Source organism: Parasteatoda tepidariorum, chromosome 2 (genome assembly GCF_982258835.1).
Source record: "Parasteatoda tepidariorum strain Cologne lab strain chromosome 2, Ptep-v5.0, whole genome shotgun sequence".
In the NCBI taxonomy this organism is placed as follows: Eukaryota; Metazoa; Arthropoda; class Arachnida; order Araneae; family Theridiidae; genus Parasteatoda; species Parasteatoda tepidariorum.
The window spans coordinates 39,575,637-39,590,296 of NC_141756.1; the positions used below are offsets into that span (position 1 = coordinate 39,575,637).

Here is a 14,660-nt window from a genome sequence, read left to right on the forward strand (position 1 = left end):
GTCGATGTAGATCAAAGCTGTTACAATATCCCTGTGCTACTTGGGGACGAAATGATTTGTCGATGAAATGACCCTGTCGAAGAAACGATCATGTCGACGAAATGACTTGTCGACGAAATGACCCTGTCGACGAAATGATCCTGTCAATGAAAAGATCCTGTCGACGAAATGACTTGTCGACGAAATGACCCTGTCGACGAAATGACCCTGTCCAGGAAATGACCATGTCAATGAAAAGACCTTGTCAACGAAATCACTTGTCGACGAAATCAATTGCTGAAGAAATGACCCTGTCGACGAAATCACTTGTCGACAAAATGACCCTGTCGACGAAATGACCCTGTCGACGAAATGACTCTGTCGACGAAATGACCCTATCGACGAAATGACCCTGTCAACGAAATGACCCTGTCGACGAAATGACCCTGTCGACGAAATGACCCTGTCGACTAAATGACCCTGTCGACTAAATGACTTGTCGACGAAATGACTTGTCGACGAAATGACCCTGTCGACGAAATGACCCTGTCGACGAAATGACCCTGTCGACGAAATGACCCTGTCGACGAAATGATTTGTCGATGAAATGACTTGTCGACGAAATGACCCTGTCGACGAAATGACCCTGTCGACGAAATGACTTGTCAACGAAATGACCCTGTCGACGAAATGACCCTGTCGACGAAATGATCCTGTCAATGAAAAGACCCTGTCGACGAAATGACTTGTCGACGAAATGACCCTGTCGACTAAATGACCTGTCGACGAAATGACCCTGTCGACGAAATGACCCTGTCGACGAAATGATTTGTCGATGAAATGACCCTGTCGACGAAATGACTTGTCGACGAAATGACCCTGTCGACGAAATGACTTGTCAACGAAATGACCCTGTCGACGAAATGACCCTGTCGACGAAATGATCCTGTCAATGAAAAGACCCTGTCGACGAAATCACTTGTCGACGAAATGACCCTGTCGACGAAATGACTTGTCGACGAAATGACCCTGTCGACGAAATGACTTGTCGACGAAATGACCCTGTCGACTAAATGATTTGTCGACGAAATGACCCTGTCGACGAAATGATCCTGTCAATGAAAAGACCCTGTCGACGAAATCACTTGTCGACGAAATCAATTGCCGAAGAAATGACCCTGTCGACGAAATCACTTGTCGACGAAATGACCCTGTCGACGAAATGACCCTGTCGAAGAAATGACTTGTCGACGAAATGACTTGTCGACGAAATGACTTGTCGACGAAATGACCCTGTCGACGAAATGACTTGTCGACGAAATGACTTGTCGACGAAATGACCCTGTCGACGAAATGACCCTGTCGACGAAATGACCCTGTCGACGAAATGACTTGTCGACGAAATGACCCTGTCGACGAAACAACCCTGTCGAGGAAACGGCCTGTCGGCGAAATGACCTAGTCGATGAAACGGCCTGTCGAGGAAGTGGTGTCGATGAAATGGCCTGTCGAGGAAGTGATTGTCGATGAAATGAATGCGACCCGTTTAGAACTCTAAACGATGAATGGTTTTTAAAAATCTAAATTCGCACACCTAATTTAATATTGTTATCCGTAACCACCTTGCAAAAACAACTGAAGACAAAAATTTTTTTTAAAAAAAAAGACTTAATTTTGAAAACTGTACTAAGTGATTTTAGGAAAATGAATTTATTTCCTAAAATCACGAATGAAGGAAATGAATTAAGTAGGATAAATTCTGACATCACGTTAAGAATTTATTTGGATTAGTTAGTCTTTATACAAATAGCTATATTAGTAGATAGGAGCCATATGCTAAGTCCGCATTAAACACGCATTTCGAGCAATGTGAAGTGTCCATTTTCTTAAACATATATTTTGAACTGTGTCCAGAATAAAAAGTTCACGAGTCGTATCTGAAAAGACGAGTTGTTTCTAAGCATTACCAATGTAATCAATTGGAAAGCAAGTTTCTCAGATTTAATATCTTGTGAACAGAAAATTAATAATACCTTTACTTCATTTTGGGTGATGAAAAAGTGTTTCCAAGATTAGGTTGATTTTTATTAGACATAAATTGTGAAAAGAGCATTTAGCATTAACTTTTCAAGAGCATGGCATTTTGAACGAATAATTTATAGATTCAAAATGAATTCATGAAGACATGTCCTGCCAAAAACACATTATTCATAGTTACAATGCATTTAAACGATATTGGGAAATATATTTAGAATTCCATTTTTAAAATTATTTTATGTTTCCAATATTCATGTGGTTTGAATGTCTACTATGTGCTTACTAGTACTAAAAGTGTTTACAAACGCTAAAAATATTTACTATTGCTAAAAATGTTTACATTATCTGATAATTAATAATTTAATAGATTATTATAAAAATAATATAAATGCATATCCATTTAAAACTAATATAATTCAATTACATTACAATCTAATTATTTAAATTTATTGTGTAAATTTTTTTGAAAATGGCAGACAAAAATGAGAGTTTATTTCGGTGTCAAAAACAGTTTAATATTAAACGATCTATTAAGAAAAATAGTTTTACCCATAAATTTCATGACAAAAACAATAAGAGACAATTGCAACAAAGCGTTCATTTAACAATCACTTAGCATAAGTTCGAAACATACAAACAATGTAACAATGTCTTTTTACTATTACAATGTTCGTAGCAAGAATCCATTTAAACAATGCTAGGCGTTATTTTAAGATTATTATTGTTTCATGACCTGTTCAAACAAGAAACAATGAATTTTAAAGTGAAAGTTTTTTTTTTTTTTAAGTAATTTTTGTAAAAATTCCCGAAAGACAATTTTAATTTTTTTTATTTTAATAATTGTCGAAAAGAAGAGTTATGAAAAGGAAGCAAGTAAAAGAATATATAATGACGCAATAGAGAATTAGAAATTTTTTTTTAAAAAAGACTATACCCCAAAGCGTTTAATTTTTTGAAATAAATATTTAGTATTCGTGACAGTTATTAAAATTGTATCTTACAAGTTGCTTCTGTTGTTATTTTTCTAAAAAGGTAGGAAAGAAAGATAATGTTTTTATTTTCATAAAAAAGTAGCCTAATATAATGATAAAATGCACTGTTAAAATTTTTATCAAACTCAATTACTTCGCGAGAACCGTGGTGACACAGGGGATAGAGCGTTCGCCTTCCAATGAATTGAACCGGGTTCGAATCTCAGTCGATACGAATTCCACAACCGTCTCGCACCTACTACAGTGCTGACGTAAAATATCCTCAGTGGTAGACGGATCAGGGGTTATAGTCCCCTTGCCGTCAGGCTAACCACGAGAAGTTTTAGTAGTTTTCCTCTCCGTGTAACGCAAATGTGAGTTTGTTTCATCAAAAACTCCTCCACGAAGGCAAATTTCTCCCCAATACTTGATTCAGAAGTTCCCTTGTCTTTTGGCTTGGATTCAAAATTACAAGGCCACACAGTTTCTGAGTTGAGTTGTCGTAACCCCAGAACTGGGTCTGCTGTTGAACCACGGATATAAAATAAAATTATTTCAAGAGACTTAACTTTTTAGCGAAAATATTTCACACTCTAGTTAATTTTTAAAAATGATTTTTTAAGCGTTGCTTCTGAATTGTTCATTTATTTTAAAAAAATATCAGCCAAAAAAGAAGTATTCATTTTGGCTAAAAATTTACTTTATTTGATACAGCGGAAAAATATTAATTAAAAAAAGTTAACACCGTGGGACATTTAATTACCTTGAGAGAGATATATTGTACTGGCGTAAATTTTTCAAATGTTTTCTTCGACTTTGTTTCTTAGGTTTAAATGTTTCCGAAGGCAGCAGGAGAAAATGAGAGTTAACTTTGGTCACAAAGCAGTCTGATATGAAATGATACAGTAGGAATTAAAAAATAAATATTATCAATCTCTACATTCCAATCTCAACCGAAAGAGAAATTAATAATTAAAAATTGTTTAAATTAAGAGAATTGGATACTTGCACTTCAAGAAGATCATGTATACCTATGTGACCTATGACGTTAACACCAGCTGATCGTTTATAAGCAAAATGGCATGTTAAATACAGCGCCATATCACATCGAATTTATTGAAATATAATTCTTTCTCGTCTACGTGTTTTACTTAACTGAGATTTATAATTTGTTTATGTATTTTTTGTAACCGTAAAATATTTTTTTTTGTGTACCTGGCAACTTCAATGCATAGCTAGTTTGTTTAAGTTCTGCATGGTTTCATGCCTGTGTTTTGTGTTAACAAATATTTTTATTTATTATTATTTTTATTTTTTTTATTTCAAATGAGCTGCACAATCGGTCTTGCCGATAAGCAGACCTAGTGCGTTCTCCAGAGGTGGTATCCACTCTTTCAGGACCACCACAATGGGTGAGATACCGTTGGTCATGTTAATTTGGACGTCTAGTTTCTGCCACACTGGATGGCAGCACCGAGACTCTATTTGGATGCTAAAGTGCACTAGGAATTTAATTTTGCCGGAAATGCCAAGAGCCAATAAGGCACTCCAGGGATCTTTTACATGCCGCATAATCATACGACATAGCCGCTGAGGATTTTCTGCATCCCGAAAATCCGGTGTCTGGGCCGAGGATCGAACCCACAGACTTGAACTCAGAAGGCCGACGACAAACCAGCTGCGCCACCCAGCCACGTGTTAACAAATATATAGTGATAGAATTGAAATCTTTGTGAAATAATCTTTGTGTAAGAACATAGAATGTGCCACTTAAGAGAATTGATACTTTACGGACTTGGCTCACTCGAAATAGAAGGGAAAGAACAGTTGATAACGTAAACAAATGCCACGTTTCAACAACCAATGAGAATCGAGAAACCTACACTTCGTCACTTGCTGGTAACCCATTGTTAGAAAGCATCTAACAATCGATTAGTAATAGTAAGAAAAACTGAATTGTTAAGATCCTTTAACTATCACATTGTTTGTTACTGGCAACAATGCACCGAAACGATATTAATTAAAACAATAAGAATACAACTTTAAAATTATTTTTGTTTACTGGTGAGGACAAACAATGAAGATTTTTGAATGGGTAAGTTCTTTAGTAGATTTTGTTTTTAGATTTCTAAAAGATAATTTAAAAGCAAAAAATTTTTAATTTTTTTTCTTTTTTTGACAAATGGCCTAATGAACATTTTGAGGTAGATATTTTTGTCTCAACTTTTACCTCGTACTTTTTTTCTCAGTTGCAAATTTTTCTAAAAATAAGCAGTAAATAAAATTTATTTTCTCTAGCGAAAAAGTGGTCCATTATAAGTAGTGTTGCAATTGAAAGTTAAAACAATTTTTAAAAAAATGCGCACAGGTGTGTGAAAATTTTGTATTTTTTTAATTAATAATTTGGAATAGTTTCCCATCTTTCAAATAATACCTTAGACTTTCTTTGTTTCTGAGTTTTAAATATTCTTAATAATATATTTTAAAATTTTTTTTTACTTCAGTTAAAAAGTGGTCTAATATGTAATAACATAATAAACGTTCAAAAAATTTGCTAAACGGAACTTTCACTTTCTTGAAATAAATATTTATTACTCGTTCAGTAATAATACTATTACTGCATTTTTTTCAGTAATAATAGTATATTTACTGAAATTTTATTTATTATCAATTTTGTCATTTTTAACCCTTTGGCGCAGATGGGACACCGGTGTCCCTTTATATATTTTTCTGACGCTCCAACTACAAGCAAAAATATATTTTGGCTGTAGTTTTTTTAATTATAAAAAACAGTCTTGTAGAGTTACTAAAAACATCTGCTAGATTATTTGAATTATATTTGTACCAAAATATAAATTCCAAAAAAAAAAAAGTAGTTTGAAAAAGAAATTGTTTCATTCATATTCAAAAATTTATCAATAATTGATTTCGTAATTTAATTACTTCTCGCTCCCGTGAAATTTCCGGCCTTCAGTAGTACCGCGCGAATAAGAATAAAACTAATTCATTTCTTTTGCAAGGAAAAAATATTATTTCTCATTTTACACACCAGATGGCAGTACCAGGATATTTTCAAGGTAATTGTATAGATAGTTAGTTTATTTTAAACTAGATGTCAGCACAAATCAAATACGTGTATTTGGCAAAATAGGCCCTTTTATGATCGTTTTCTTGAAAATCAAACGATTGTTAAGGGGTTAAGGAATTTCCATAATGAATAATGTTTCCGTTGTTGTTGTCATAGGCCATTAAGGCAATGGGTGCGATTGTTTTATTTTTTCCAGTGGCGCCATCTATGACCAAGAATATGACATCTGCCACACCCGTTTATAGGACGGACTCATTCATTCATCCACAGATGGTAATTTTAACCTGAACCAGAGAACGATCAACCTCCAATTAAGGAATCTCAACCCTCGGAGATATAATTTTTTATGGGAACATGGAGGACTTTGTGACCGGACAGATTTAACGCACACCAGTCACCATTTACTACACGGATAGTCTTCGGCCGGCTGGATTCGAAAGCCCAGCTGTGCAACCAGCTCAAATAATGTTTCTCTTAGAGCTAAATAACTGGAAATATGAGAAATTATTGTTTGGAAGTGAGCCGGATTTAGAGGATTTTACCTTTACCGCAGAAACAGACACTGGTATTTAATGCTGCATTTCATAACTATAAATTTTTAAAATGCTAAATACAATAATTTTCACTTATTTTGACTTAAATTAATACAAAATAAGGAAGAAAAAAAAAGAGTATAAGTAATTTCACGAGTAGTAATCTTGAAAATGGTGTTTCGAGTTGTGTTAAGCTCATTCTATGGCAATCTATGGTCACTTTCTTACCGAGCCATTGTTTTTAACTGGATAAGCTTAAGACTCTAAAATATCATCGGAGAGACATTAATGATGTTGAAGAACCAAACTCTAAAGTGACGTCGGCAAAGAAAGAGTTGTCTTATCTATTTCAGTAGTAAATATTTCCAAAAGTCTGGAGGATGAGTTTTGCGAGTTCTGGACAGCATAGGATGTCCTCTGGTGATGATCCGAATTTAAAAAATGCAGCTAGAATGGCCTGACAGTTGAAATTGGGTTTGGGGGCAATGTCTGCATATAGTGTAGAATCTGGAGTATAGGGTAGAATGGTCTTGCATGGAGATATCAGTGGGCTTGAAGTGTCCTGTACCTTAGTCTGGCAATTGCGAATTAGAGGCTTCTAGGGCATTTGAGATCTGGAATTGAAAAATAATAGTTTGCGCTTGGTAATTGCATTTGCGTCTTCAGAGGTAACGATGAGGAACTGATCCAAATCTCTGCCAGCTTTAACAAGCATTGCGAACTCATTCCCGTAAATACCCATAAAGAAAAGAAAAAATCCACTGGAAGGTGCAGGTTCTTCTTATTATTATTACTTGCTTCAAAGAAGATAAAATAAAATCTATTTTTCCAGCGTTTCCCATTTTTTCCGGCTAAGGAATCTCATCCTTTGGCAGAGCCCCAAATTTATGGATAAAATTAGTACCTCGGACTTCTATTTAACGAACTTCCATTTTGCGAATTTCTCTGTATTGCGATTTTTTTCGAGGAGCCAAGAACATTTTAGAAATTTCTTTGTAAAATAACTTCCAAATAGCGAAGTGAATTTTCTATTTAACGAACCTTTCTTTGAGATCCACTTTCCCTATTTCTCAAAATATTTTAGAACATTTCAAACTTGTTAAACCATTTAATGAAGGAAATTGATTTTTGAAGTCACTTACTTTTAGAGAAAGCAGTAAAATCACTTTCCCTTTTTGTTTGCATTTCAAACGAAAAACTCAGACAACATTAAAGGATTTTATCAGTAGCAATTAAACTTAAGAACGTATGTGGTTATCTATGTTTAAAATTACTTTTACAATAAATCTAGCTTTTCTTTTAGTTGAAAATGTATGTGGCATGATAGTGTAACACTGGATAATGTTAGGCTCTATTCTTGCTTTCCATGCAGATTTATTTTATGGTAAAGATTTACAAAATAAATAGTAGATACTAGCTTACAAGATAAAGGTGTATCAATTGCTATTTCAATTATGACTAGAGCTTAAGAATTAAAAACCTTTTTTGTATTTAAATATTTCAAAAGTTGATGTTCTATGTAATGAATTTTCCATATAACGAACTTATTATTGGGATTCAGCGACTTCGTTCAATAGAGGTCCGGTTGTAGTTGTAAATATACCAATCAACGAAAGGAGATTTATTATTTTGATATTTCGTATGAATAATTTTTTTCATTAATCATTTTTGGTTATAAAATTATAAATTTTATGACAAACAGTTGGATTTGATGATCTAAAGTGGCATCGAGGCTCTGATTTTGTTTTTGTTGTATTCATAAGCTGAAATTGAATAAAATAAGCCAAATTATAGTTTTCAAAAAAGAATCTATTAACATTGAGAATGGTTATCGGAACAACATAATAGGATATGGTCTACTTTGAGTTTCAAAGTTCGAGCGAAAAAAATGGCGTAATCATTTATAAATGCATATTCTTTTCATTATTTATTCAATATACTGTTATTGAAATCAATATTTTTTAAAAAGATTTTATTTCTTTTTTTATTGATATTTTACTTAAATAATTTCATAAAAATAATCAAAATATCAAATAAATGATGATTTATGGTTAGGATATTATAATTATGACACGTTACAAAAATCATTACTAGTTTCAAATATTTAAACTCGCGGGTACTCTGTGAGCCTTTCACGGAACCCGAGTGCTCCACGGAACACCATTTGGGAACACCTGTATGAATTGTTCACCTTTATTGTTGATGTTGTTGACTTATGTCTGTTTAGGCAGAGGGGGTGCGATAGTTCTTGTTTTCCAGTGGCGCAGTTTTGCAACTCAACAGATTTAACGTGCATCAGTCACTTTACTACACGGGGAGTCTTTGGGCGGCGGGGTTCGAACCCACGAACTCTCGGACATGGGCCCAGCCTACTATCCCGACCTACCTTTATTGTTCCCCGGATCATTGTGGAATCTGGTCCCTCATTTTAAAATCTGGGTTTTATAAGTTATAAATTCGCCATGCCATCAGTTTATCCAAAGCAAAATATTTTTCCATACCAACAATAGTGTGTTTCAATGAGCACAGTAAAAAATTAAAAAAAAATCTTATAAAAACAATAACAATTGATGAATATGCTGAAGCAGTTTATTTCTAACAAAAATAGAACAAGTACAACGATTTTAACATTTAAGCTTACAAATACAATACAAAATAATTTGCATACGGACAGTCATTTTGTAACATTTAAGCTTTATAATATATCACACGACAACATAGATATCGAACAGTAAAGATTGTTCTTAAAACTATCACATTGAGATATTGATATATATGTGTATAAAATTTGGCACTAATACAAAAAGAAAAATAGCACAAGTATTGGCGCGGCACATCACAATAATTAGCGATTGAATTCCGACATTTGATTGTACTTGCTTACTTTTTTCCCCACTGTCTAAAAATATCACAAATTTGAATCTTTGATCGTGATTGAAAGTGATAATGCAATATTTGATATATTGCTTGCATGAAAAAATTTAAAAAAATTTTAAACAGTTTTTTTTAAACCAAAAAATTGTAACTTTATAATTTGAGATTCATAAATACTTCATATAAACAGCACTTCTTCATAATATTTCATGTGAAAAATGGAATCTAATGATAAATGGACAAAATTTTATATTTTTAAAATCACTCTGTATTTACATTAATTGATCATATTATTATGTTACAAACAACGCGGAGCATTTTAAACAATTTTAAAAGTGGCAAATAATTCGGAAATATATGCTTAACTCTAGATAACTAAATTTAAATCAGTGTTAGTTTGTAACTAATCATTCGATTGAAAGACTAGGAATTAGAAACAAGTATATTTATATATTTCCTCAATTTATTTCAAGTAAATTAACTCAACTTTAAGACTTCCATTAAAAAAATAGAAATATGGTAAGAATTATCGTTTGCACTCGTGGCAAATATTGAAAATGTGCTTTCCCCAAACAGCCCTGCTACAACAGTAGCATTTGTATGATAGGCGACTGATTAGATGGAAAGAAAGTACAAATTCTGCGTTTGCGATAAAAGGCAGGAAAACGCAAAAATGCACACAGTGGCCAATTATGGAATTGGCGCAAACTTCTGCATGTTGCAACAAAATATTTGACTGTTAGACAACGATTGCAACAAATCTCAAAAAGTATCAAGAGCACAGCAGTAATAACCACCTTCAATTAACTCATTTTACTGGTTAGGTATTGTGAATGATCTAGTGTGAAAATAATTGGTACAACTCGAACAGTCAAAACCGGCAGGGCTCGGTAGTCTATCAGACGAATGTTTAGTTATCTAGGGTTAATAAACAATAAAAATTGCAATGCATGTGTCTAGCTAAGGAATTGACAGAGCAACAGCACTTAGCAACAACGAGAAATCGTTAAATTAATTTTAAAATATGGTGTAAAAATTTTGATTTTGTTCATTTCTGAATATAATTATAATCCATTTGATCATTTTCACATTAAAAAAAATCTTTAAACATTAAAAAAAACTAAATGGTTAAAAAAAAGAGGAAAAAAAAGTCGAAAAATCATATTTCTGCGAGAAAAGCACACAAACGGTATCGAAATCAAACAAATCACTATTGAGGAATCATGGCTGAAAACAAAAACCTGTTTGATTGCCGGAAGAGTCACAGAAGCGTTGAAAGGTGATTTCATCGGTTTCCCTCCGAAGTTTCATCGGGCAATCAAACTGGTTTTGCTATTTTTCATCCCTACTTCACCATTAATTTGTAGATTTCAATAGCGTTTTTGCTTTTTCCTCACTTTTCGATCGATTTGCAACCGCTGAAGTGTCCAAAAATACATAAAGGTCTCTACCTAAAAAAACTTTCAAATAAAATTTTCCTTTAAGCATCTCAAATCATTTCCTCTAACATTTTTAGATAGAAATTAATCAGAAATTACAGGTTTATATTTCAACGTATTTTCTAGTGCATTTCTTATAATATATTTTCAAAACGAAAGAAACTTTTTCACCAACTCATTTTAAATTAAGGAAAACCATAAAAATGAATTTATTGAAATAATTCCTCAAATATACTTCCCCATTTAATATCAATTGTAAACATTTCTGCTATTAAATTTCCTTTGAGGATTAGGCGAAAACCATGGAAAATGCTTATATCAAATTTTATACCACCCTTTGAAGGTTAAATGCTGTAATTCTCTTGGACGGTTTAATTTAATGCACGTTATTTCACTAAATTTAAAACTTATATCATGGTTTTGAAAAATTTATCCTCGCAGTAAAGGGTATGGAATTAATGTAATGTAATATAGTGAATCGAAAATTTACAAAGAATCCAATTTATTTCATTGCTAAGCTTCAAATAGTTAAGGTTAATAATAGTATAAAAAGCTCAAGCTTGCAAAAAGTACTAAAGCGTAAAAATTTATATAAATATTTATATTAAGACACAGATTCTGTTGAAGTTCAACATTGTTTAAATAAGAATTAGTTTATATTATCAAAGGATAATAAGATTCATTAAAACACAGTTAAAGCATGCACACACAGCATGCATTCATAGTAATGAATTTAATAATAACCAATAAATTTAAACTGACATGAAAAATGTGTTTCAATAATTATACCGGCTGGATACTAAAGATGAACTCGAGCTCGTTTTAGGAGGTCCGAGCCTGAAGAATTTTAATCCGAGCCCAAGAAATACGTTGGATAAAGACCAAATTTTGCGATCTGGTTACTCGGCCTTCGATGTCTAGACAAGGAAATTAGTAAATTAAAAACGTTTGTATTATCAACCTGAGAAAGAAAAGCGAAGAGAAAAATGGAACCAACTAAAATTCCGAGATGACAAAAACTGATGAAAATATAAAGCAAAATAAATAGATTTGACAACTAGTGTTAACCTCACAAAGGAAAAGCCGTGAGCAGAAAAAGCAGATCGCTGTAAATGTTTATACCTTATAAATTTAAAATTTTTTATGCTTAATAAATGTTTGTTTAAAAGTTGTAAGAAAGTTTATGAAATTTTTATCAAAAATCCGAGCTCACCCGAAATTTTTCATCAGTAGACGGGTACCGTCTCCTCTCTAATATAAACTTAATTAAAAAATAAACACAACCCCTGTATTTCTCAATATTTTTTGTAGGTACAATAATGCTATTAGTGGAAGTAATTTAAGGTTACCATTTGGAAGATTTATTCTATTTTCTATACCAGATATTTTATATTGGGATTTTTGGAAATTTCTGCCAATGTTTGGTGGGTGACATACGAACATATCTGAATATATCAAAATATTATTTTATAATATCTTATATAAAATAGATTTTGCATTAAAGTGGATGTTGAAAATGAATATTCAACTTTGCCAAAATTTAAAAGGTTTAAAATGTAAAGAAAAGCACACACGAAAGCTAGCGCATTTGCACGGAAATATATTGAAAACAAATCGAGTTTTCTTTAGGCAGTACTGAAACTATGATTACCATTACAAATCAGCCAATCATTCAGTTAGTTAAAGTAGTTGAGATTTTTGAATTTTAACAAACAATATCGTAATTGAGAACTGCAAAACTGCCAAAGTTTTAAAAAGAAATTTAAATTTCGGAGAACATTTTACAAAACACGGTAATGCAAATAAGATTTCAAGAACATGTATTAAAGCTGTGGAATTTTCCAAACGTGCAATTTCGCAAAATTTATACTAATCTATAACATATTTCATTATAATTTCTAAGTAATTATGAAAAACAATTTTCATATATCACCATCAAATATAAATAATTGAATACTAAACTAAAATAAGTGAATAGTTCAAGTTTTAAAATAATCATACTCTACACTCTGTTCTACATACAACATCAAAAGCTATTATGAGATCTACAAAATGTTTTTAGTGTAAACACTTATTAAATCGACACACACTCACAATAACATGGAAGACTAATGTCTCTATGATATATTTTTCAGTTATCTAGAAAGACATCTTAAACATGCATATAAATACATTTAATATCACATATAACTATAAAACCATAACACCAACTTTCGATTTAATTTTCAATAGCATGAAATTCTTAAACGACCAAGAATGTATTAACTATCGAGTTGTATACGACGTATTAGTTATGTTCTAGAATTATGCGTGAAATATTTTTTATACGCCAGGAACATGATATATTTGTTTTATTTTTTTAACAATTAAAATTACTTATACGAATAATTTTATCTCTTGCTTTACAGCAATTTTTTATTCTAACATTTTACGACGAAACTTTTTCTGATAATTTCAAAATTAGATATTATTATTAACGACAATTAAATCAAACTAATCTGAATCAAAATAAAACATCTAATATCACAAGTCAATATCAAATTTTAAATAAATAATAATATCGATGATTAAATAAACGTATAAGAAATGTTTAATGACATACCATAATTCTTTTGAAGATAGTGTTATAAGTCCAGTTTTAAAATAAATTTTCGCTTAAGTCGCCAAACATAAACCATTGCTAACACATTTTATTAATATTTTAACCTATTACCAGCAAAAAAACTGTTCAGTGGGCTAGAAAACTACAATAAATCTATGAAAATTTTAAACACATAAAACTAATGAATGTAGTTTGTTTATTCAAAAAGCTCCTGGCTGCCTACTGCTACAAAGCATGTAGAAACCTACATGTCCGAGGGGTATTGTTCTTCCGCAAAATATTCTAAAGCTAATAGGTAGCGGGTACGTATTCCGACATAATCATATAGCTCTGTCCTTGTGCTGTCGCTTCTCTATTTGGCGCTATTTGTCCTTTAATTTGACGAGGTTTTATAAGCATAAGTGCAAAGGATTCATGCAAATGTAATACCTTATCTTAATCGCAGGATGAAGAAGACAGTTTGGTAAGTTACGCCGTTCAGATTGCTTCTTATCAACAATCCAGCATTCTTTCTCTATAGAGATTAGTAAATAATATAGATTACAAAAGGACGTAACAAAGAAAAATGTAAGTTACATTTAGATTTATGAAAGGAATCGAACCCGCTATCTCTAAGCTTCATGGCTTTTGGTAGAAAGATGCTGTCTGGAAATGAAACTGATATTTTATTACCTTTTACGCTTAAAAGAACAAAATTTTTTTAAAGAAAATAATTAAAATCACTGGCGATGTTTATGAGTTCCCCTGCTGTTTCACCTAATTGTCATGGACATGACCGTTTATTGTTGTATACTCGTAGGAGAATAAGTTTATTTCTATAGCTAACTGGTGAGTTTCCATTGTAATCTTAGTTTATTTTAGAATTCCAAGCATGCGGGGAGGAGGAGAAAAATTCATTGCGTCATATTAGCTTGGTGATAAAGTAAAGTAAAATTACAAAGCTAATGACGAATATGGTACGGGGATTAGACGACAAGGTAGATGACTAAACTTATATAAACATTCGACCTACCTCTCATTCCAATATGATAGACTCCAAGTGTACTTTTTACTTACACATTGGATTATTGATTGGATTGAGGTGTGAAGTTACATACAATTGTAATACATAAACTTAAGAATAGACTTTGGATATTT

General features: G+C 32.2%; 1 long non-coding RNA gene across 1 annotated transcript in view; it reads right to left on the minus strand.

The window, feature by feature from the left end:
* Nucleotides 1-13,887, minus strand: part of LOC107443648 (uncharacterized) — a 49,720-nt gene extending 35,833 nt beyond the window's left edge. Inside the window, exon 1 of the long non-coding RNA XR_001584012.5 lies at nt 13,524-13,887. This is a non-coding gene — a long non-coding RNA (uncharacterized LOC107443648). The remainder of the gene's footprint in view (nt 1-13,523) is intronic.
* Between the last annotated feature and the right edge of the window lie 773 nt (nt 13,888-14,660).